Source organism: Castor canadensis, chromosome 13 (genome assembly GCF_047511655.1).
Source record: "Castor canadensis chromosome 13, mCasCan1.hap1v2, whole genome shotgun sequence".
Taxonomy (NCBI): domain Eukaryota; kingdom Metazoa; phylum Chordata; class Mammalia; order Rodentia; family Castoridae; genus Castor; species Castor canadensis.
The window spans coordinates 32,144,916-32,171,538 of NC_133398.1; the positions used below are offsets into that span (position 1 = coordinate 32,144,916).

At 37.9% G+C, this 26,623-nt stretch overlaps 1 protein-coding gene across 5 annotated transcripts in view; it reads right to left on the reverse strand.

The window, feature by feature from the left end:
- Positions 1-26,623, reverse strand: part of Plppr1 (phospholipid phosphatase related 1) — a 275,350-nt gene that overhangs the window by 173,494 nt on the left and 75,233 nt on the right. The gene's annotated exons all lie outside the window — the stretch shown is intronic.

Sequence of the window (26,623 nt, forward strand, 5' to 3'; positions counted from 1 at the left end):
TGTAAAATGAAGCCGAGCTAGGTTTACCCTTCAGCTATTGATAAAAAATTACAAACCTCTTCTTGATCATGAATTACTATTGTAAACATTGTTATTTGTGACTAAAATGCATGGTGATACCCAAAAGGATAGAGCTTTGGTAAGCAGAGTCATTACATCTTTATGAAAGGTGGCCTGGTGTATTAAAAAGACAGATCTGGCTGCAGACTTGGGCTCTGCTATGATGAGACCTTAGACAAGTGACTTAAGCCCTCTGAGTCTCAGTTTCTCTATCTGTGGAATGAAAAGTATAAACCTTGCCTATCAGGGTGGTTGTGAACATTAAAGGACATAGGTGTTGGTAGAGTACCTGGTACAGAGGAATTCAGTGAATGCTAATTTATTCTTTGGTAAAAAGAAGCAAGATACGGCTTTTCAAATGCATTTCACTATTCTGCTGGCTAAGATTCCAAGTATCAATAGGAACTTTCAGTAACCCCTTTCAGAAGCCTGCAATCATTATATGTCCTGAATGTTAAAGAACACTAAAAATATGGAGCCTAACCATCAAAAAAAACCAGAGGTGACAAGTAGCCTTCCAGTCTTTCCTCTACCTAAGCCCCCAGTGATTGCAGCTCACTCTCTTTTGAATTAGTTCCAATAATCCTTAGACAGGTTTAACTACTACAAAATGCTTTTTAAAATTGAGCTGAAATTTGCTTCCCTGTAATAGCCATCCCTGATGGATTCTAATTCTGTCCTCTAAGCCAAACAGAGAAATACCAATATACTCAATGCAAAGGATGTGACAGTGGTGATGAGATGGATGAGCCATTAAATCCTGCATATGTCAGAATAGGAAGGGCCTCTTGGTTGCATTCCTCTCCCAGGGCAGGTGAGTGGGGTGAATGGCTGAGCTAACTGGTCTTCAAGCATTTCTTTTCAGTTTGGCCCCACACTTACATCTATAGAAAGAAAGAAGAACACAATACCATTTTCTTTGTTCACTTGAAGAAATGGAAATATTCTAGGATAAAAGAGGATGATGACACTTATAATATAATGGGCACCCATGCATCCATTCATTCAATAGCACCTATTGCCAGCCCTAGAAAGAAAGGCAAGAATAAATCATTTAGAAAGATACCTTGCTAGGCAATGAAACTCTAGTCAATAAGGATGTTCATGATACTTCCTTAAGGAAAAACAGACAATAAAAGCATAAAGACATGGATAAGATATCATTGGCTAATGAACTTGAAAATAATAAATGAGAACATTTGGATGTTATGTCTCTTTTAGTTAAGTCACAAAGCCTAATGTCAAAAATTCTAAAATCAAGGCCAACAGTAAGAACTCACAATTGATTCTATTGACTGTTAAAGCAAGAGTGAAGGCACCAAGAGTGAAGGGATGAAAAACAAACAAACAAACAAAAAGAAAAATCATAAAAGATTTCATATTCTCATTCTTGCGGTTGGCAGATGATAATTTTCATTATTAAATGACTTTTCATAGTAACAATGGGCCAGAGCACCACTTTAGGTGTGAAGATGTAAGGCTTCAATTTGCTACCAGAAGACCTCTCTAAGTTAAGTCGGTAAGCAAAGACTCAACAGAGCACAGGCAAAAAGTAAGGACAAGCACCCAACTTCTGCTTGTCGTGGTGGTTCAGTGAGGTCAGATATCCACTAGTGAGGTTATTGAGTGGCCAATGCAAACCCAAGCTTTCACCCAAGTGTAGAACTAGCCTCCACCACTGATGATAGAACAATAGATGAAACAGAAATGGGTGGTTTGGGTGGGGAGAGAAGTAGGGAAGAAAGATGGCAGATAGGATTATTCCAGATCCCAGAGCCACTAAATCTTCTAAACAAATTAATGAGCATAAGGACCAATTGAAATTTTCTTTGAGGTCCTCTGGAAGGTGTCTCATCCAGCTCACCAAGGACTCTGGTGATCTATAGAAAGCAAAAGGATTGTGTTAAGTTGCTAAGCCCTTTCCCCACATACTCCGTCAATTTCTAGCTTCCCATTGTTTTCCTCTAATCAATTTTAGGGTTTTTAAGATGCCAGATCCTTGGTTTCCACAGACGACATTTTTTCACAAAGGGACCTTTGGCCTATGGGGAATTCTCTGTCATTCTGCACTGTCACATACAAATGATCTCAGCTGGTGCTTTAATGACCTCCAGAGGAAAGCTGGACCATGCTCTCCAACCCTCTGCTGCCCTCCACTGGCCACATCTTATGGCCAGGGTTTTTGCTTTTCAGCTCTTGGGTATACAGTATGAAATGACTCACTCTAGCATCTTCCAGGAGACCAGATAAGCTTCCATATTGCCAATGCAGCTTACTATCCTGGAACCCAAGGGTACCATAACACATGGGAAACAACACTCTGAAGTTTCCATCCAAGAATGTCCTTCAAAAAAGAAGTATCCACCTTTCATTTACTAAACATGTGTTGAGTGCTTTGGCCAAGAATATGGTAAGGCTATGGAGAGAGAGATGAAAAGAATAGAGAGAAAGAACTCTCAAGAAGCCTCAAGTGATACATGCCCAATTATGGCTGCCCCATCCCCAAGGGCCCAATTCTAGCACAGAATAAAAGCAACTCACTATCTAGGTTAAAATTCCAAGAGTTCCCAGAAATAAGCATCTGATGCAAATCTAAACTTCATGTGCTATGTCAGTGTCCCCCTCTCCTTTTTTGAGGCATCAAAGTCTAAGACAACAGGGCTTAATTTCAATGAACTTCACAACTGGAAGAAGAAAGACAGTTACAAAAGGGGAAAATAAGTCATCACATGGCAAGAGCCAAGCTGTGAAGGAATAAGGACAAAAGGCAACTAATTAGAGCTGATTAGGAGAAGTCTTAAGGGCGGTCTTTCTAAAACAGGAATCTGATCATGTCACTTATTTATTTGAAAGAAGGAAAGGAGAGAAAAAAGAAGTAGGAAGGGGAAGAAAGGAGGAAAGAATTTCATTGCTGTCCACTTTCTGTGCATTCAAATAGAAAACCCTTAGTATGATCTAGAGTAGGCATCATAATCTTTTCTCTACCTTCCTTGGCAGCTTTGCCCATTGCTTTTTAACATTTGCTTGTCCAGCTGAAATTCATCTTCACTTCAAACAATGTACACCCAGAACTCAAAAAGACAGGTCCAGGAATCCCTTCCTAGTTCACACACAATTCCTAGATCATCTATGTTTTACTTCCTCCTGAATTCTCTCCATCTCTTGTTCCATTTATTCAGCTGTATCTTTTATATACTTTTATCAGGAAGGCAAACTTGATCTCTAAGTTATCCCTCCAGAAATGTTCTCTCTTGAGTAATAATGTTCTTCCTCTTGGGCTTTCTCAGCTTAGTCCCATCAAACCCAGATCCTCAGAACCCAACCAGGCAACGAGGTTCCATCTGTAAAGTTACATTTAAAATCCTCGAGTATCAGGTTATTACAAAGGCACCTGCACACCCATGTTTATTGCAGCATTATTCACAATAGTAAATCTATGGAAACAGCCAAGAAGCCCCACTACCAGCAAGTGGAATAAGAAAATGTGGTATCTATACACAATGGAAATATATTCAGCCACGAAGAAATTTTGTCATTCGCAAGTTAATGGATGGAACTGGAAAACATCATCTTAAGTGAAGTTAAGTCAGGCTCAGAAGGCCAAAAATTGCATGTTCTCCCTCATATGCAGATTACAGACCTAAAACAAATGCAGTAATATTATTGGACTTAGTGTGTGGGTCACACACTAAGGGGAGACCATGCAAGGGAGGAAAAGGGAAAGGGAAGAAAACCTAAAACTTGAATGTGGTTTATGTACTTCCTGTATAGAAGCAAATATAGTATCTTAAACTAGCAGAGACCACTATGGGAAGGAGACTAGGAAGTAGTAAAGAAGACTGATAGAGATGACCCAATATGGTTGTAATACACATATGCATGGAAACAACACTAGGAATCTCTCCATATAGTTATCTTTATCTCAAACTAGGAAAAACACTATTTCTGTTATTATCCCTTATGTTTTCTCTTCAACAAAGTTGGAGAAGAGGAGAGTGGAACAGGTTCTGCCAGAAGTGGGGGCAGGGGGAAAGGTGGCCTAAACAAGGTGTACACATGTGAGTAAATGTAAAAACAATAAAATAAAATTAAAAAAAAAATTTTAAAAAGAGTCTGGGGTATCATTGCCCGTGCACATTAGTGCTTGTCTTTATCATCTTTGTGTCTGTCTGTACCCTAAGACACAGCTAAAAGCCATATCAACTATACTGCATCCTGGGTAATTTCAATAGACCAAGTCTACACCTTCTCCTCCAAACATTTGATTTACTCTTCTTTCACCCTTTGGCTAACATGTGGATTGTTCTTTTGCGCTTTTCCTAGAAGTCATTGCTAGACTTATAAATTTTTTCTCTGTTGACAATGTCTCACAAAACCTTAAGGCAGATTAACCCCAATATTGTAGAGCCCCACGTAATTTAGGAAGATGGAATCATATAAAACTATGGTAATTATGAGAATACTCAAAGTATTAGGTAATGTTTATTGAGTGTTCAGGATGCACCAGGCTCTGTTGTTGGTACATTGTCATTTGATCCTCAGAACTCTGTGAACGAGGTATTATTTCTGATTAAAGTGAAGAAAGCTGAATCTTTGGAGAATGAAGCGAGTCACCTAGGTTTTTACACAGCTGGTTTCAGAGCCTGCACTTTTTCCCACATGTTCCCTCCTCCCTGCTTGTAGATAGTAGGTGCCCATAGCTATGTATTGCATTATCTAGATGATACAGACATTTGGCCACAGAATCACATTTGGATTTGTAGTGATTCCTAAGAGAATCTTCAAAGTTTTGTGCTTCTACAGATTTCTTTTCATTCTCTGAAAAATTAAAAGGACTTGAATGTTGTTCAGGGTCCAGTGTTTAGTAGTGAGAGTGATCTGAAACTCAGCATTAAGTGATCATCCTTTACAGGGTAACATACTATGATCATTGCTGTTATTATTACTTTCAGCTAAGTCTGAGAAGCTACTGTGAGCATAAAGAAAGCAAGAAATCCCTCTCATTAAAATAGGATGTAACTAAATGTACATTCACGTATGTGACAAAAAAAAAAGCATAGTGCACCCAAGCCATATGGTATATACATGCATTTCACCATCAGACTTTAATAGATGCTAAAAGGCTATTATGCAATATGATTTTTCATGCCTCTCACATCTATTTTTTTTAGTTTAATTTCTTTTCCTCTCTTGTAATCACTAAGGAAGAAAAACACATATCCTTTAATCTCAACTGGCAATTTGTACTTTTAAAAGTAAAATTCTAAAAGATCACATCTGTTGTATCCATCACTGCACTCCCAGTGTTTGGCCCATGGTAAACACTCAATAAATAATTGCATGATTGAAATCAGTTGCCATTCCCACAGCTATGATACCCAGCCTCTTGGGCTAAATTTATGCAGGCTGCTGATGTTCTGTGTGAATAGCCTGGGAACACAGATCCATGCAAATGTTAGGCTGCCTCTTTTCCCACAGGTGCCTGAAGCCCCATTCGGAAGGAGGAAAGCCATCTTCCAGGAGTGAGCTGGGCACTTGGTTTCACGTCAGCTTTGCTGTGGAAATGAAGTATCACAAATGAATGCCCTTCCAGTAGTGTGGAGATTGGGCAGAACGTGGCCAGGCAGAACAGTCAAATGCAGGCTAGACCCAGGGAGTGATACTGAAGTTACCTGGAGAGTCATCCCCAGCAGCTGCAGGGTTTAGATTATTCCGAAATATACAATTAGCTACAAGAGGTAACAAAATAAAAGGGGCTTTCTCTGCCACCTCTTAAAAATACCTAGTAAGTCAGTCAAACCAGACCATTCCTAAACGGTCCTTATCTTCCCCCATAGGGAAACGTGTTAGCAGTATCTACCTGCTGTGCTTTTCAATGAATTCAGGAAAATGAGTAACCCTCACTGCCCATTCAGGTCTTTATTACATTGGACCCAGCCCTAGTTAAGCACTTTGTATTTAGAGAGGCAGACATGTAATTGTTGAGAGCATCTGAACCAGATTAAGTTCAAATCCTTATTCCACTGCTGCTTGCCTCTTCTTGCTTCCCAAAGGGACACTAGCAGGAGACTGAAGGAAAAAGGAGAGTGAGGATGGTTCTGGTACCCCACCCCCTGCTTCATTCCTATAGACTCACCTTTGCCAGTTTGCCTTTCTTATACAAACACCTGTCTTCTGCAGGTGATTCTTTCCACCCAGTCCTGTTCCCTGAATCTTCAAGTTTAAGGCCTCTTTAAAGCAGTCAAATTCAAGGATACTCCTGCCTGATGCTCCACTTCATGGTGTGTGAATTTGCAAGTTTCTTAATCTCCCTAGGTCTCTGGCTGTTCACTTATGCTGGGGATGACAGCAGTACCAGATCACATGGGTGTGGTGAGGACTAAATAACATATTTAGAACAATTAGAACCATGCTCAGTGAAATATTAATTACTGTTATTACAGAAACTCGGTTTGGGAAGATTTCCCTTTTTTACCCTCAGATTGACCTCACTCTTTCTCTCATTCCCATTCTTTCATTGCATAAGAAAATAACAGTGTAGATACTTTTTATGCCTCATCTTATTGGTCTTTAGCACATTACATGACATAAGCACAGCTGTTTCCAGGTTCCTAAATGGAAACTGAACTGATTAAAGTGGTCTTTTCCAGTGCAAAGTCACACAAAGGTTAGGTTCAAAGCTCAGTTGTGAAGTTAAGCCCTGTGGTGGCCACGATTTCAATCTAGAGAAGTGGACTTGGTTTCATCTTGGATGAATATGAACGCCTGTCATGTGCACCCAGGACAAAAGGATGACGTCAGTATCCCTGTTCTTCTCTATCCAGGGGTCCACTTTATCTTCCCAAGCAATCATCTGATGTTTCAGGTACTGATGAAGAATCCTCCATTTGGACAATTTCCTAGGCAAGGTAGAAGACCCAGTGATAAGTTAGAACTACTCCATCCCTGCATAGGAGTTATTAATCTAGCTAGATAGACAAAGCAAAAAGGATAAAACAATGGGATCAGGCCACTCCCAACTATAAATGCAATAGTTATAGAAAAAAAGAAGAGTTCACTGTTTCTTTTATACATTGGTTTATTGGTAACTACTAGAGATGTGAAAATGAATCTGGCTTCTTTGACAAGTGCATACTATGAGAGAGAGATAAATAAATAAATAAATAAATACAAAAGGAGAGTCTAGAAAAGGTTGATGGAGGGGACCTGAGTTCAAGCTCAGTGTCAGGAAGGAGTACCAAATAAAGACTCCTGGAGAAGAGATAGCCAGGGTGCTCTGAGAAGCAATAGACAACTAATAGATATCCTTCTCCCAACACTCTAGACATATGGTCCTTCCCCTGCCATCACAATCATCTGAGGTCAATTATGTCATTACTCAGAATTTAAGAACCCCCTTTAATGTTCAAGGAACTGGTAGTCAAATTTGCCTTGATGAAAGTCACGCTAAGATCTGAAGTCTTAGTTCTAGAAATCAGGAATTCTTGAGGCCAAATCATCAATCCTATTTTCCAAATCCAGTTAAAATTTACTTGCCTTGCTTCCAAGTAATAAGTTGATCTCTTAGTCAGATAGGCATTCCAGGCATCTCTTTACTATGAATGAATTCTATATATATTGAGTATCTGAGGTACAGGGTTAGGCACTGAGCAGATGGTGGTAAAACAAGATGCATGTGGTTCTCATATTTTATGGAACCTACAATCTAATAAGGAGCACCAACAAATCTCCCATACAAACAATTCATTCCACTTTGTAATAAGTACTATATAGGTGCAGGGTGCAATAACTGGGCAGGGGTTCCACTATAAATTAGGAGGTCAGGAAAGATCTCTCTGAAGAAGGTTACACTGAAGTTGAGACTTTAAGAAGAAGTGGGAGACAGACAAATTTAAAGACAGAGGGTGGGAAATGGATACAGTACTGAGAGGATTCCAGGCACAGGAAGCAGCATGTGCGGGAGAAAGTTTGACATTTTAGAAGAACCATAGGCAGGTGAATTGCTGAAGATAGTGTAGAGATGAGGCTAAATTGGAAAGCTAAAAACCAGATTTTGTAGGATTTTTGCAGGCTTTGGTAAGGATTTGGGATTTTACTATGTGCAACAGGAAACTGTTGCCAGACTCAGAACCCTAGGTCTAGATGCCATGATTTGCCTTTCTGGGTTTTTTTTTTTTCTTTTTACTTTATCTTTTTATCTTTTTTTTTTAATTAGCATATATTAGTTGTGGGGGGGATTCATTGTAACATTTACATATGTGTTTATAATATATCTCAATATTGTCTGTTCTCAGATTTCTGTCTGCCTCTCAGGACACCTCCATGGCTCCTTACCTCATCTCCTGTGGGGACACCTACAGTGCCCCATTGCCTTGCTTTGTCACTGTCTTCCTCTGTGCTGCCCCACCCCCGCTGTGCTTTCTTTCATCTTCTAAGAGATCTAGTTTCCAGGCCTTCCTCTCTGCTCATGGCCTCTGTGGCCAGCCCTTCCAAGTCTGCCTTAACTTAATGATGGGTAGAGATGTTTCCACAAATCTGGCAAAAGTACCCTGGGGGGAATAAGTTTCTACAGAAATATGTAAATTTCTTTTTGTGAAAAATATGCATTTGTTTACATCAACATTGTAGAGGCAGGGTTTCTTTACTTTTTTTTTTTTTTTGTCTTCTTACATGTAAAAAAGCCTCAGTGACAGCACATTTTCTACTCTTTCTTAACACTAGTATTTTGCCCTAAGCAGATTAAATATTGGAACATTCAAGGAATTGTAAAAATTCCCATTCACAATGCAAATTGAGGTTTCATGACTATTCGAAACCCATTTTAAATTTTGATTTGTAAAGTTCTTAAGATGACAAACTTTCCAATTCATGCTATGAGAGATTCATTTCCTGCATAAAATTTAAAATATAAAGTATAGTCATATATTCCTTATTCATATTATTTTCTTTCCATTCCTCTAAAGAGCAAACAGCATTTACAAGCTATGAAGGCATAAATGCATAAAAACTCTAGGCTTATTTCTCACTGTTTTATTTGGGTTTGGTTTGGTTCTGGTTTGAGAAAATCAGAATCAGTATTGAGAGTTCACACAGGAAGCTACAAGGACTTAAATACATGACTGCCTGTTTCAGACATGTACAATTTTCAACAAAAGGTATATCTCTCAGGAGGCAAATACACACACACACAAACAACAACAACAAAAAACAACGGAGGAACAGATCTGTCTTTCAAGCCCCCAACAAAGTTCACTGCAAATATCCAAATATCTAAGGCAGACATCTCAATAGTGAGGTCAGTGTCTGCTTCCTCCCAGGTGAATCAACATGAACTTGCTTTGGCTGGTTTATTTCTACATAAATGACAAGCAACCAAGCAGCATCACCTCCTGACACTTGACAGTGCAAAGATGAAGTTTTAGCACACCTGCTCAGATGTTCCATAGTTAGACAGCTGCCAGTACCACTTCATATCTCAATTTGGAGGAATGAAAATACAAGCTCAGCATTCTTTATTCCCACATTTCCCCAAAGTGTGAAGCACCATAGGGAAACTGTCAAGCTCAGCTCTGCACTGCTTGGGATAATGGAGGAACCATGTACAGGTTCCACATGCCAGGAGGAGATAATGATTAAATGCAAGAACAAGAAGCTTTTTAAAACTTAAACAGCATGTTACTGTGAACAACACTGTTTGCATTTCAAGCTGTTGATCTATAGGATATTTTTAGATGGAGACAATAGCCAAACTCCTAAAATCTGAAATTGAATCCTATTAGAATATGAATCCAAAACTAAATGGATGAGGACAGTGTACAAAGCAATCCTAAGCTAAATGTTATTCATGAAAATGGGCTTCCCCTCCTCTACATTCACTTTTTAATTTCTATATGTGGAGTACCTGTTGCCTGTGTATATAAACGTAAATATAGGATACATATGTTTTATAATATGATATAGAAATGAAAGTATCTGAAAAGTTGTCTTAAAACTTGGAATGTTTTTGTGGCACAAAAACTTCTGAGTAATGAAACTAAATACTAAACTAATATATAAGCAGGGTGTTTAGGATTGTCAAATTGCATTGTTTATAAATATGCTTACCAACCTGCAGGTATGCCTGCTGATAAAGTCTGTATTGGGGTCAGGGGACTGTTGAACAATCTTCTGAGTTTCAATTTATTTAAATAAAGCATGCTATAGGATTGGGGAAGGAGGAGATAAGGATTGAAGCAAAGTTGTATCTATTTTTAAATATTGGGGTTTGAGAGAATAGGTTCTATTCAGTTCTTCTACAAAGACTTTCTAACTTTTTACCTGCTTCATTATCAGTGTTGAGTTGAGCTGGTGGACAACCTCAAAATGATACAGGTCAAGTAGAGAGAAATTCATTCGCCATTCTGATCAGACTCAAAAGAACAATGCCCAGTTTTTACAACAGTGCCATGAAGATTTCACCACCAAGTATCTGAGATTTCAAAAAGTAACTGATAGTGTTTCATGTTTGTCTATCTGATCAAAACAAATAAAATGCATGTATGTATAATATGCCAGACCAGCACCAACAGGATATTAACAAAACATATCAAATTTTATTACTTAACCTTGTTTAGGTATGCAAACATAGGTATGAAAGAAAAATACTGCCCCCAAATATTTCACCAAGATATTTTTGTTAAAGAAAATGACTACTAAGTAGACAGGGTCTTATGAAAGCTTCAGTTATACAGAAATTTTGTATTTACATATTTGATTATGCAATAGAATTGGGCTATAAAACACAGAATTGAATATTCTAAAAACATTGAGAGACTGATTTACCCTTTGCAGGAATATCTTTGGGATTTTATTTTTATTTTCTGAAAATGATTTGTATTGCTTTTTTTTTCTATCTTAAAACAGTAATACCTGTTCTTTGGAGAGCACATAAGAAATACAAATCTTTTTTTTTTTTAAATCACCTATTAACACCCCACCACACAAATCATGTTTTGATTATCACATTTCAGATAGCAGAGGGGCTGGAAGTGTGGCTCAAGTGGTAGAGCACCTGCCTGACATTTCAGATAGCAGAGTTGCATTGCACATAGTCTTTTGAAGGCTAGAGTCTAATAATATATCAGATTAAACCCAAGGACTCACATAAACTAGGATAGCCCTCTGCCACTTTGGGTTGTTTTTTGTTTTGTTTTGCTTTTTGTTTTGATTGTATCATTTACTTTTGTGTTTACTAGCATATAATGGTTGTACAGGGGGATACATTGTGACATTTACATATGTGTGTGTGTGCAATATCTCTTAATTAGATTCAACCCCTCCATCATTCTCCCTCATCCCTTCTCACTGCTTCTTAGAACAATTTCAATAAGTTTCATTGTTCTATTTCCACTCAGGTATACAAAGTATATCCAACATATTTGCCTTCCTTCACCCTCTCTGTTTATTCTCCCTCATTCCACTGGTAGCCACCCCTCACAAGACTGTTTTACCCCCCTGTCCTTCATTTTTTAGTGTATAATGATTGTTTAAGACAGTTTTGCCTTGGTATTTCAGACAGTATATTTCGTGGTTTTATCAGATTAACTCCTTCTATTACTTTTTCTCTATCACACTGCTCCCCTATTCCTCAACAAGTTACAGAGCATAGTGTTATACTATTTTCAAACACAGAGGCTTCGCATTTCAGTATTTTTCACTCTCTATCATTCTCTTTTCCTTTTTCCCTCAACCCCTTTTTGTTTGTTTTTGAGACAGGTGCTTTTTTGCTCAGGCTGGCCTTGAACTCATAATCCCTTCTGCCTACAGCTCCTGAGAGACTGGAATTATAGGTATGTATCACCATGCCCAACTGCAAAATTATTTTTAATCATTAACTATAATTCACTCAACCCATCCTCTGTGGTTAATCACTTATATTACTCCTAATTCTTCACAATCATTAATAATACATAAAGAATATCTTAGAGGCATGGCTTTTCACACACCTAAATATCTCCATTCAAGGACTATTCCTAAATTAAAAGTTATACACATTTTAAGCTTTGTATTAAAACATTTGTAATTATACAGCAACACATAAACATAATTTCTCAAAAAGAAAAAGCCTATTTCATTTCTTCCCTCATCTCAACCTATAGTCCATCCTTCTGATATGTCATTACTATTAACAATTTCTTGTTTCCTCTTCCAGATTTTACACAAATGGAAGCATGTTATATATCTTAGCCATATATCTTAGAAAGTATACAACATCAGTGCATACATCTCTACCCAATCCATTTAATGATTTTATTAGATTTAATTGTCTGGATATATCATAACTTATAAACAGTCTATTCTTGATGGGTAATAGGCATTATTCAATTTTATTACAATGGTACAACATTCTTGTGTAGTATGCAAATTTGCATAAATGTATCAATATAGAAGGAATTTGCTAAGTAAATGGATGTATGCCTTTTAATTTTGCTAGATTGTTACCATATTGCCTTGTGAATAGTTATATTTACTTACATTTCTAACTATCCTTAGTGACATTGAGTACTATGTACCTTTTTAATCTTTGCTGTTCTGAAAGCTAAGAAAATGTATTATTTTAAATTTTCATTTGCATGTCTTTAGCTATGAGTGACAGCAATCCTTTAGTCAATTTGGACCTCAAATTTAAAAATTCAATTGAATCACCATTCTAAAGCCTGAGGAAAATCTTGTCCCTGCCATTTTTCACGTAGCTAATATGTTACCTTAGATTTGCTTTGTGACTTACATCCTTCACTTCACATTCATATTGTATTGTTTTTATAGACAATACTTTATAATGATACTAAGTGTTAGGTCCCTGGCATTCTTGGGGCAGGTGAGGGGTCCTGAGGCTAGCACTGAAAACAGACCCCCTTGATTTATGACTGCTAGCAAAACTCTCCTGCTTGTTTCCTTGCTTGCAAAACTGCAGGAACTTCCAGTTCCTCAACAAGCTAAGCATGTCGACCTATTCCATCTGGTGATCACAGATAAATGGAGACCAGCAGCCTGGCTGTTTTCTGGGAGGAACACCCTCCCTCCTTCACAGTGTGACCCCTCCTATAAAGCACCCTACCCATTCCAGCCAAGCTGTTGCACTCTGAACCTGAGAGGGCAGCCCAGCAGTCTGTGCTTCCAATAAATCTTTCTTTTCTACACATGGCATGGTCTTTGTTCAGCAGTTCCTTACACTAAGTACTACTCTGTTTTAGCACTATTAAAACTAACCACAATGTTTCCGTGTTTGGGATTCTTTGCTGGGAGAATTATTGAACATAAGGTCTTCACACCTTTCACAGCCCCTGGCATAGTCACTCAGAGCCATACGATGGTATGTGTACCCATTTCTATTTGGAAGAATTCAAAGCAACTTTGAAAATGATGAGTCACAAATATACCACCCAGTGGCAAAATTACATTCTGTAACTAATCCTGATTAAAATTCATGAAAATATAAGGTAATATTAAAAAACACATTAAAAAAAATAAGAAGATACCCAAAAATGTTAACAGTGATTATCCTTGGGTAGTAGGATTTCAGAATATCAAATTATTCTTGATCTTCCTAGGAATGTTGAAAAATTAATAACAAGTGCTTTGTGTATAAACCTGCTACCTTTACTCCTTAAAGAACATACTAGAAGGATCTTTTTAACTAATTTCCTTAATAATTCATTCAATAAGTACCTTCTGGATGTTTTCTGTGAAGCTGTGATTGTGTTACAAGCCAGAACTATGTGGCATAAGTCCTGGCTTTCTAACAGCCTATGGTATTAGGTCTATGCAAGAAATGTTTAGCAATAGTAAAAGAGAGAGAAGAATAAAATTTGGCATTAAATGTGTAAGGAAATATGGGCCCAGATCACTCCTCTCCACGTGGTCACATTTTGGGCCCATATTTCCTTACAAAATGCATAAACTGTTACCTTGGGAAGTCTCAGTCTCAGCTTCCTATTGCAAAATGATGGTGTTTAATGACAGCAGATCAGAGGTTCTCAAACTTTTTGGTCTCAGGACCCCTTTACACCCTTAAAAATTATAGAGGATTGAAAAGAGCTTTTATCTTTATGGGTTATATCAGTTAATCTTTAATAATGAATGTTGATAAATTCAAAAATACTCAGTAATTCATATAAAAATAATATTAGTAAACACACTGCATGTTAATGCAAAAATATTTTATGAACAATAACTAAACAATAACTAAATTTTCCCAAACAGAAAATGACGGTAAGAGCAACACTTAAACTTTTGCATATCTTTCTCATGTCTAGTGAAAGGAAGACAGCGGAATTCTGTTGGCTTCTAAATTCAGTCTTCTGGGATACCAGAGGTCAGGATGCTTCTGGTAACCTCAGCGTATACCCCGAGAGAATAAGAGTGAAAAGGCAAAAACACATCTTAGTAGTATTATGAAAATAACTTTGACCTTGTGGACCTGTGAACCACACTTAGAGAATCCTTGAATTACATGATTTCCAAGGTCTCATTCAGATTGACAAGTTCTGAATGTGTGATTCTCCCCACTTGGAACATGTCAGAATATAGAAACTCAAAGGAACACAGCACACTAAAGCCTAACAAGGAAAACACAGCAAAGACAGGGAAATTTTCTCTCAGTTTTAGTGTTCTGGAATTTGCCATTTCCCCAAATTCAGACAAGCCTTTCAGAAAAGAAAGACTTTGAGAATTTTTTGGGGGGGAGTGAGGTGGTACTGTTGTTTAAACTCAGAGCTTCACTCTTCCTAAGTAGGTATTCTACCACTTGAACCACCCATCCAGTCCTTTTTTGTAGTGAATATTTTGGAGATAGGGTCTTGCAAACTATTTGCCTGGGCTGGCTTCAAACTGAGATCCTCCTGATCTCTGCTTCCTGTGTAGCTAGGATTGCAGGCGTGAGCCATCAGCACCAGTTAGAGAATTTTTAACCAGAATACATTTCTACCACTGATTATATAGAAAACTAAATTTTGGGAATTTTAAGGATTCATGAGTGTCTCAGATAATTCTTTACTTACTTTCAATTTATCAGTTAGATATTATCTTATATTTTTAAATATGCTACCAATCTCTAATTTAATGGGCAATTAATATTTTATTTTATTCTATATGTTTTTGTGAGTGGGGTAGGGTGTGTAAGACATAGAAGAAAATTTTAATTAGCCCAATAATAAACAAGAGACACACATTGTATATACATGTACAAAAAAATTAATATATTGACATTTATGTGTAGTGCATGTTTTTTTCATTCCATAAGGAAGGGAGACTTCTGAGTAGAAAGAAATTCTAATGATCAAACATTTCCTCTACAGAGGGAATTTTTACAGCAATCAAAGGCATTCTTTTGACCAGTAGGGTTCTCAGACATAGATTAAATGTAATACTCTAGCCAGTTCATTTCTGATCTTTACTTGGGTCAGAAATAATATGAAGGCCTTATAGAACCAACTGTGCAACCCTAAGGTAGACATCAAGAAACATTTAATGTTCTTGTGATTAATCATAAATAGCCTTGCTTCATTCCTTCTGTGAATTTACATCAGAGAACTGCTTCTGCTCACACAGTTCAATGAACCCATTAATCCTTATTAAAGGGGTAAGTTCTGGCAAAATGTTCCATTAATGGCTCTCACAGACAGCACAACAGAAGCAGAAAGTATGCTACAACCATTTTCTCAACTGAAAACTATTAGGTCCCTGGCATCCTTGGAGCAGGCAGAGAGCCCAGAGGCTAACACCGAAACCAGACCCCCTGATTTATGACCATTTGCAAAACTCCCCTGCTTGTTTCCCTGCTTCCAAAACCACAGGAACTTCCCATTTCTCAACTAGCTATGCATATTGACCCATTCCATCTGGTGATCACAGATAAACGGAGGCCAGCAGCCCGGCTGTTCTCTGGGAGGAACACCTTCCCTCACAGTGTGGCCCCTCCTACAAAGCCCCTACCCATTCCAGCCAAGCTGCTGCACTCTGATCCTGAGGGAGGCAGCCCAGCAGTCTGTGCTTTCAATAAATCTTTCTTTTCTACACATGATATGGTCTTTGTTCAGCAGTTCCTTACAAAAACATATTTGAAATAAGTTTTAAAGGATTAATACAAAATTTTTTAAAATTCTGCTTCAAGGATACATTATGGTTTCTCAAGCTAAAATGATGCCTTGTGAAACAAACGTATCTTTGATATAGAGTTCATTACCAGTCTCTCTCCCTTACTTGAAAAAGTTGAGTACTTAGAGATCATTTTTGTAATGCATGTGTGATTCAGTTGAATCATCAGTAAAATGGGGATAAAGTAAAATGGGAGTAAGAAAATTGGGGGTGCTCTCAATCTCAATATGATTATTTGAGGGTTAACTAAAACAATGCTAAAATGCTTCCAGCATCATCCACAGCCCAAAGTAAATGCTTAATAAATGAAGCTGCAATGATGATGATGCTTCTAGCCCTAAAATGCTGCTTAGAAAGGCAGACCCACAAGTATACAGATGTCAGAACATGACTGAGCTGGCACTTCGCTATCAACAGCTTTTTCCAATGTTGGCTTTTCTAAAAGCTGGCTTTGGGACAACTGGTTATTCACAGGACAAATAAAATCAAATTTGGCTCATCTCATATCATATACAAAAATTAAATCCATTTAAACTGTAAAACAGCAACAATTCTATTGCTTTTAGAAGATCATCTAAGAGAATATTTCAAGAGCCTAAGGTAGGAATGATTTCTTCAATAAGACACAAAAAGGATTAACCATTAAAAGAAGTCATTAGGCCAGGCAAGGTAGTACACACCTGTAATTTCAGCTATGTGGAGGCAGAGATGTGAGAATCATAGTTTGAGGCCAACCCTACACAAAAGTTAGTGAGACATTATTTTTAAAAAATGGGCATGCTGGAGCACACCTGTAATCCCAGGTAGATAGGAGACAAAGGTAGAAGGATTATGGTCTGAGGCTGGCACCAGGCAAAAATCACAAGACCCTATCTGAAAAGTAAATTAAAGCAAAAAGGTCTGGAGTTGCAACTCAAGTGATAGAGTGCTTGCCTACTAAGCACAAAGTCCTATTCAAACCCCAGAACTGCTAAAATGAATAAATGAATAAAGAAGTCATTAATTTGACCACCATAAAATAAAAAGCCTTTCAAATTTAAACACACACACACACACACACACACACACACACACAAACTAAAATCAAATTTGGGGGAAGATATTTGTCACATTATACCATAAGCATTGATTTATTAATATCCAAAAAATACAATGAATACCAACAGATAAGAAGAAGACCGACAATCAAAAGACTAGGCACTTTGGACAGGTATCAAGATAATATGCAAATGTATTAAATAGCAGTCATTCTCTTTTGTTGTCAGGAAAATACAAATTTAAACCATAATGCAATACTGTTTCGTAACCACTTGGTAGGCAAATGTCAAAATGTTTGACCCTATCAAGCTTTAGCCAATACATGTAGAAAACAGAAAATTTACATGATCTTAGTGGGTATGCAATTCATTTTACCCATTGAAAAAAATAATTGGATATCCAGTAAAGCCAAAGATATAAATTAATACTCGGATTTCTCTCTTGGGCTGAGAATGTAACTCAGTAGCAAAGTGCTTGTCTTAGCCTGGCATGATGGCACATATCTGTAATCCCAGAACTCAAAAGGTAAAATCAGGAGGACGGCAAATTTGAGGCCAGCTAGCAAGAACCTACCTTAAAAAAACAAAACAAAAACTAAACTAAATTAAAAATAAATTCCCCCAACTCTAGAACTTTTAGACCACACATGAAAGGTTGTTCATGTGTGTTATATTAGTCACAATAAAAATGAAAAATTGGAACTAAATTAATAAACTACTAAATAGCATTGAATATGGATAAGGTTTGGCTATCCAGAGCAATAGGGAGTATAATAGAATTTCAGGAACATAACAGTAAACAGATATTAAATCTAAGAATATGCATAACAGAATTCCATTTATAGCAACTTCAAAATCAGGGGAAATCAACCTATTATTGGACTTCCCTGACATTATTATCCATTTCCTAAAGAGGGCACAGTAGCTTGGAAACTGGCAGCATTTGATCACTATCCATCATTAAAGATTTCCAGAGCAGCTATGAGATGGTCGTCTGTCAGGTCTTTACAGGTTTTCCATGATGTCTTACCATTTATAAAGCACTTATGTGATCTTTACCACACACCCATGTTATACGGTATTATACATCCTCACAGGTGATTAAAAAGAGGTGCTGGCAGAATTCTCTTTTGGAACAATTGTGCTACTTTTCTGATTGGAAATTCTCTTCTAGGTCTTCTAGACTTGTTTTATTTTATTTTATTTTATTTATATGTGCATACAATGTTTGGGTCATTTCTCCTCCCTTCCCCATCCCCTCCCTAACCGCCCACCCCCTCTCTTTCCTCCCCACCCCCTCACTACCAGGCAGAAACTATTTTGCCCTTATCTCTAATTTTGTTGAAGAGAGAGTATAAGCAATAATAGGAAGGAACAAGGGTTTTTGCTGGTTGAGATGAGGATAGCTATACAGGGAGTTGACTCGCATTGCTTTCCTGTAGTTCCTGGTCCCCTTCTCCTATTGGCCTCTGTCGCTTTAAAGTATCTGCGTTAGTTTCTCTGCCTTGAGGGCAACAAACACTATCTAGTTTTTTGGGCATCTTACCTATCCTCACACCTCCTTTGTGTGCTCTCACTTCATCATATGATCAAAGTCCAATCCCCTTGTTGTGTTTGCCCTTGATCTAAACTCCGCATATGAGGGAGAACATACAATTTTTGGTCTTTTGGGTCAGGCTAACCTCACTCAGAATGATGTTCTCCAGTTCCATCCATTTACCTGCGAATGATAACATTTCATTCTTCTTCATGGCTGCATAAAACTCCGTTGTGTGTAAATACCACATTTTCCTAGACTTGTTTTAAAGGAAGTTTAAGAGCAGTTAATCTGCTCTGTAGTATACAGGGGGCTGTCTTTCTTGGATCCATGGATTTATTCTTTAACTGTGTTCAACAAATAGTTCCTGAGCATAGCTGCCAGATAGAGAAAAATGCAGGAAAAAAATTCTTTGCCCTCAGGAGTTCACAGTTTTGTGCAAGTGGTTTAAATCAGTGGGCTAGTCTATCATTAATGTCTAAAGGAGCTCTATATTTAACTTTTCATTTATCTCTTTATTCTGTTTATTCAACAGTATGATCAAATATGGTTAAAGTGTCCAATAAGAAATTTTGGGAAGCAACTATGTCGGTGTCCATTTGTTAGTTTTTCCTATCACTTTTCACCCTCTTTTGAATGATCTTAAGTTATCCTCAGGTCTCATTGGATGTGTTCATCACAGTCCAGGGCTGGTTCAGAGGCTACTGTTGGCACAAGAGGTGACAGATGGCAAAAAGATTCAGAAGCATTTCAGCAAACACTCAGACACTTTCAGGAGAGGCTTGGGTATTTTTAATGAAGTATTCAGAATTCAAATACTAAATAAAAGAGTGAATTCATAAGGCTAGAAAACCCAAGGACACTCAAATTATATTTTAATGGGGAAAATAGATGCTGTTATGTAAATAATCACTAAGAGAGGTCTTAACTTTGATAAGTTCTCAAAAGCTTGCATGACTGCCACTGCAATCCCCCATCACAAAAAAGCCAAGAACCACTGATAATAAGCTGCATTATAACATAAAGCAACATGATACAATAAAAGAATGCATAACATTCCTGCAGCAAACCCAGTGAAATAGAAGCCGCAATGGTGATGCATTTCTTAAGGTTTATTTTACTCCCATATACCTTTCTGTACACATAGGTATTGCTTAGTGTCTCCAAGTGCAGGTTTTGAAATAAGGCAGACCTGGAATCAAATTTGACCCAACACTATTTATGTAATTCTGGGTGGTTACTTTGCATTTCTAATAACAGTTCTCTCAGCAATAGACTGGGGAAATAATAGTTGTAATTGAGGATTCTAACCCTAGCCTGAGTTCCTAAATATGATCCCCCAACCATGAATGATAAGGAATTTAGGAAAACATTTGGCTACTAGAAGTGCTCAATAAATGTGAGCTGGGACCACACCACTAACATATACGCACAAAAACACACAAAACAAAGAGTAAATGATTTCTAACAAACTGTCTTTAAGTTTATCCCATAAATTATAAACATACAGAGAGGCAAACAGTTCAAATAACACTCAGAAAATACAATAGTAGAATTTTTTTAGAAATAATAAATGACTAGAGAGTGAAACCTAATTCTTATTCCCTTCCCAGATCTAGCCTTTAACCTACTTGGTCTCATTAACCTATCTTTGCAAATGGAGATGAGAATGGCTTTGCATTGCAAAATAGTCCTGTCACCCCCTCAAAGGTGAGATCTTCTCATCCTCTCACTTTCTATGGGTGACATACTTTCAGTCAGACTCTCTTACCTTTCCATTTTGCTGACTCCTAATTTAAACAGGGATCATATTAACAACACAATTTCTGTTTCTCGTGTTTCTAGTTATTGCACCAATGAAAAAATATCTACATTGTGGCTCTTGTAAAAAAAGCAGTAAGTCCCTCTGACCAGGTGTGATAAAAGCAAAGTCATAAACCTGATCCACAACTCTTTCTCATTTTTATTGTAATATGCTGAGAAAAAAAATAATCACCAGCCTCCGTGACCAAATGTAGGAAGCAATTTGTGATGGGTCATTAGTAGAACATTCTTTTTGATTCCATGCAGCACAGGCTCTTTACAGACAAGGGGAATGGTGGCAGGGGATGGGGGATGGGGGGGCCAGGGAACACTTGCTGGGAAACCACATTATTTTTAGTGTATTTGCATTTTATGTTGTTGGGGTATTTTTTAATCAGAATTATTTTCTCTTGCTTGTGCAATTTATGTCAGAAATCAGAAAAATAAACCCTTCTTGTCAATATTTAGGACATAAATCCTACTGAGCCTGGGAGGCTCATCACAGGATCACAGAAAGAAAGGGAAACACACAAAGAGTGCGGGGCTGGGCTGTCATCATAGTTTTCATGTTGTTGTTGCTGTGATTGTTAGTTTCTTTGAACACTTACCTGAAACAGGCGTTGTACTGAGCACTTTATATGGTTTGTCTCCTTACACACACACACACACACACACACACACACACACACACACAGTCCACAAACCTGTTGAATTTATTTTATAGAAAACTGAAACTTAGAGGGATTAGGGTCGAAGAACAAGCAAATGATATAATCAGTGTTTGAATCTAGAACTGGGCGACTGCAGAGTCTGCTCTTGCAACAAACATGCCAAGGTCAGCCTTAACCCTTGTCAACAGGCAAGACAGAGAGGACCAAGCTCTTGTTCTCTTATGTTCAACATTGTCTTCTTATTTATCATTTTTGAAAACTTGCCCAGAGACTCAAGTTAATTAATGAACTAAGGCCATAAAAGTGGCAGTGGCATGGGCAGGATGGACTTCAGACCTCTCTGTTCCCAGGTGGTCCCTCTCAAACCACACATTCTCTGCAGCATCATCTCTAAGTCATTTAAACTAAATGGACTTTCACTCCTTTTGAAGAGACTCATTGTTCCATGAGAACATATGCATCTTCATCTCCCCTATCTTTCTTATGGTTGCACCTCATTTCTCCTTGCTAACTCTCTTCTTTTGCCCATTCTTCACATGCTAGTGACCCATAGAGCTCACCATCTTCAACCCCTTTCTTGCCCATTTATCTCGCCAGTGATTCCCATTCCCATCAGTTTAGTTATCGGGGACAAAAAAATTCCCTTATTTCCAAATCTGGCTGATACTGTTTCCTGAGTTCTAGACCTGAGTATCTTCTTCTGATAGTCCTACAAGTGCCTAAATTGACTGTGTCTAATACCAAAGTCATCATCCCTTCCAACTCATCCTTCCCTTCCCATCTCTCCCTCTTGTTCTATCCAACACTCATGAGCCACCAATGCACAGGTCTACAGTTTCTTTTGACTTTTACCTCCTAAAGCAGCTCCTTATTCTGTCCTTTACTTTCCACCACTTTTGTTATATGATGTTGTGGTGGAGTTCCTGCTCCATTTCCAGTCTATCTTCTGCTCAGCCTCCAGAGAGATATTTCTAAAGCAGAAATCAATAACATTCCTTCTCTGCTTAAAATCATTGATTGATTCTCTATCACATACTAGGATGAAAAAATAAAAGCCCAGATGTTCTATATCATGGTCTACAGGGCCTCAATCCCTCATGAACACTCTAGCCTATCTCCTGCTCTCACTTCATATTACATTCTGGAAATCCCAACTACATGGGGTTTCCCAAACATGCCAAGTTCTTCTATGCCTTTGCCTATGCTAGACCCTCTTATAGAAATACCTTTTCTTTCTCTTCCGGGCATCCTAAAGCATTTATAATCAGCTTTTAAAATATATTTTATATGTCATTTCCTCCACCTACACATCCTTTTCCTGGTAACCTCTGCTCCTAACTTAGTTCTTGTTTCTTATGCATCTTTGTTTCTTGGATACCTACTGCTACAATTCCTACAATGTATGGTAATTATTTGTATATATGTCTGTCTAGACTTGTAGACAATGAGTGCCTTCAGGAGTAAAATGCGTACACATCTTCTATATGTATATACATCTACTCAAACTGTATTAGCAGTCATTCGCGTATTCCACATATCCTCAGATTTTACACTTACTTTTCATGCCTTTCACAAATGCATGGAATACAACACAGGCTCACATGCATTCTACATACTTCCTTCAAATGTTACTTGTGTTTGAAACATGTACTATGTAGATAGTGCCATGCTTGTTCAGATGACTATTAAGTGTGATGTGAGTTCACTTAGATCTGACTTATATTCATTCAGATATTTGTCAGCTCACTCAGACACCACACAGAGGTGTGACTCATACTTAAACAGTAGTTCTCAAAATGTGGTTCTAAGTTACTAGCAGCTTCACCTAGAAATTTGCTGGAAATGCAAATTCTTGGTGCAAGTCCAAGTTTGAGATTTACCCACTTAGTGTCATACACCCACATTCAGATGTTTTCTTTACCTGTCTTTATCCATGCAGCTGGTGCATGTGTTCACTAAAAAGTTATACATGTTAGCTTTATAAAAACCATACTTAGATGGTTTTTCACTGAGATGAAAACAACTCTAATATTATGGAAATGATGCAAACCTTCACTGTGTGGTTAACAATGCTTACTTTCTTTGACATTCTTGTACTTAAGTTAGCTGTTTTCACCCTTTTTCAGATAGTACACATGTTCACACAAATATTTCACAACTCCGTTCTGATGGTTTTTCTTGCCTATTTAAATCACACTTGCTCATGTACATGGGTTCATTTAGTTGTACACTCACTCCTTCCAATACTGCCTTCTGTACTCAGCATGCATTGCCAACCAACCCATGCTATAAATGATCGGAGGGCAGGGGGGCAGATAACTCATCTGGCTACTTCCCATTTTGTAGCCAGAAAGGCCAACTTGGTCTTCTCTGGCACCCAGGCTATCTCTTGATACTGTCGGCATATCACTGCCTTTGTAGAACATGCTGGAACACCTGCAGTCTCATTGCTTACTGTGATCTTCAGAGTGGTCCAAGCACACCAGTGTTCACATAGAATTTATACCAGTTGTCATGCTTGAATATCCTTGACTACTTGAAGAAAGTTGTTCCAGCAAGGTAAGGTTTGAGTGTGTTTTTAACCACATCTTCTGTCATCTTTGGCAACCCACAGACATATAACTACCAGGCATCCCATGTTCATTCATTTTAGAGAAGCTGTTAGTTGGTACTACTTCATAATTTTGCCTTGACCACAATCAATAAGAAAAGTTTATGCAGCAATACTAGGTCAACATCTAAATATCGATTATTGATTGAGCACTTAACATGAATTCAACCTCCTTCATGGCCCAGAAATACATCTTACTTGTTCTAAGTGTTTCCTCCTTCAATTTGCAGAAAAAGAGCTGGGTATTTGGATTCAAACTAATACCAATTTGAATCTTGACTCTATCACTTATTCATCATATGAACTTGAAAAAAATCATGTAATATTTAAGAGGAAAAATTTCCTCATCTGTAGAAGGGGGCTAATGCTGTTTACTCTGCAGCTTTTATGTGAAGGTTTTATGTCTGACACATAGTATGTAATCAAGGAAAGTTAGCATTTGAAAAGGTTTATATTATAAACCAAATAAAGGCAAGACTTATGCTTTCTCACATTGAAACTACCATAACATATACAGATAATATTTAGACTGACAACTAGCTCCACTTAGACAGGCAAATCCATCAAGGTCTCAGGACAGATTTAGACTAGGCACCTCCACAGAAGTATTTGGACAATGTTCAGAAGTCTAGCAGTCAAACAAAGAATCACCTCCTATGAGTCTATCCAGAGATAGTAGAAAACTCCCAGCAGAAGCATGGAGAGTGTAGGGGATGCACAGAAGTCCCAATTGTCTCAGGTATTGCAGAAATTAAATCTTGGACTAGAGATTGAGTCAGACGTCCCATCTATTGATTGAGGCACATAAAGACAAATGAAGGGAGGACACTGACCTGGGAAACTGAGCACAAGTGGACAATTCCAGCATGGACAATTTCAAGATTTATGAAAAGTATAGAGAGCTACATAAATATTGACTATAACGTCATTGTTGAGACACCTCATTCAGGGTCAGATTAGCCTGGAGCCTGTGGTCAGCACTTGAGCTTGATGCTACCACTCACTGGGGAGGTGAGTGGATGCTTCTTCAAATTGCTTTAAGAGCTGAGATAGACTAAAGCCTGCTGGGAAGTCATTAGTGAGCTGGAAAAGGTAGAATCAAGGGAATGGGGCTGAAAGTTGGTGACAGAGTGACTGCTACAGTGAGCTTCACATTTCTGTGGCATTTAAGTCACAATTCAGTGTCTATTGAGACAAATGTTTGCCTTACTGTATGAATTCACTTAAATTAAGGAACATATATGGTGAGCTTAAATGCAACCTGACAGAGACTAAGGACCATAGAACATTTTCTAGCATGATTTTACTTATGAATTAATCATTTCAACAATTATATAATAGCTGCTTTCTATGTTTTAGTTGTTGGGAATACAGAAAAGTAAAACATAGTCCCTAGCCTCAAGGAATCAACAATCTAGTAATCTAATCTGATTTTTAAAAACATAAGGGAAACAATGGCCAATTCTGCTTCAGTTTGGTGAGATGGGTGTATGCCAGACAGCTTCACTGATGAGTCTGAGCAAACTTTCAGATATTCATCAAAAAGAAGGAAAAATTGAGATGTTTAGAGTGAATACTAGCAAATGCACAGCAGGATAATACAATCAGAGAAATGCAAGGAGCAGAAGATGCTATACAGATAATGGGGAAACAACAAGCCATAGAAAAAAATCTGGAAAAAAGTCACAAAGTTCCTTCAGCATCTTAGGACACTGACCTTAGGTGATTCGACTTAAGCCTGTAGGTAATAGGGAGCTGCTAAAGGGCTTTATGCAGGAGAGTGACTTGAGTTGATTTGTATTCTAGGAACATTACTCTGGTTAAAATATCAATAATATCTTGAGGGAGCAGTAAGAAGGAGCTTTCTAGAAGATTCTGCTGCAATCCAGATGGAAGATGATGATGGCTTGGATAAAGGAGGAGCCAGAGGGATAGAGCCAGGAGTTCAGAAATAGAAATGATAGGGTTTGGAGATCACATGAACAAAGGGTTGAGGGAAAGAAAAGTGCGTGTCTGTTCATACTTTCAGAAAAACTGCAAGTTTTAAGTCAGGTATTGCAGTGGAGCTGGGAACAATGGCCTGTTCTCCCAGGGGAAGGATCCAAGCACACCAGCAATGATTCACAAGTTCCTAGTCAGTCATGTATGCTGGGCCTTGACTGCTTCTTCTGGAACGATAAAGCAGCACAGATAACCTAATGAAAAGAGATAGTCACGGTCTCCATCTCATTTCAGCAAAGAAGATGAAGCAGCTGCCATAGCGATGCACATACATGTCAGTTAAGTCGATGAATGGAGATTCTAAAGTTCAAGCAAAAAGACCTGGGGTCAACTGCAAAATTGGTCAGTGGCTGTGAAATGTTTGCTGGTTTCATCAAAACAGGCAGGAAGCTAAGTATGAACTTCTGAGTGGGCAGAATGCTGACATTCTAAAGTTTCAAAACTCCATTATAAATGCCACAACCAAAATACTCAGTTAAAAATGTCAAGACTACATATTAAGTGACCACTCAATTGGGTGAATAAATGAATGGATGGATTTATCCAAAATATTAAGTCGAGCTTTAAAAATTCCCCAGTGATTACATTAGTGTTCACATTTTCCACATGGGCTTGGTGATGGTATATTAATAACTGAGAGTGTTGATTAATGGATAAGCAGTAATTTGAATAGGTGTTTTAGTAGCATTCCCAGGCTTCTGTACTTAGCTCAATTCTGTTCAACATTTTTGTCTATAATTTGGATGAAAGCACAAGTCATTCTTACCAA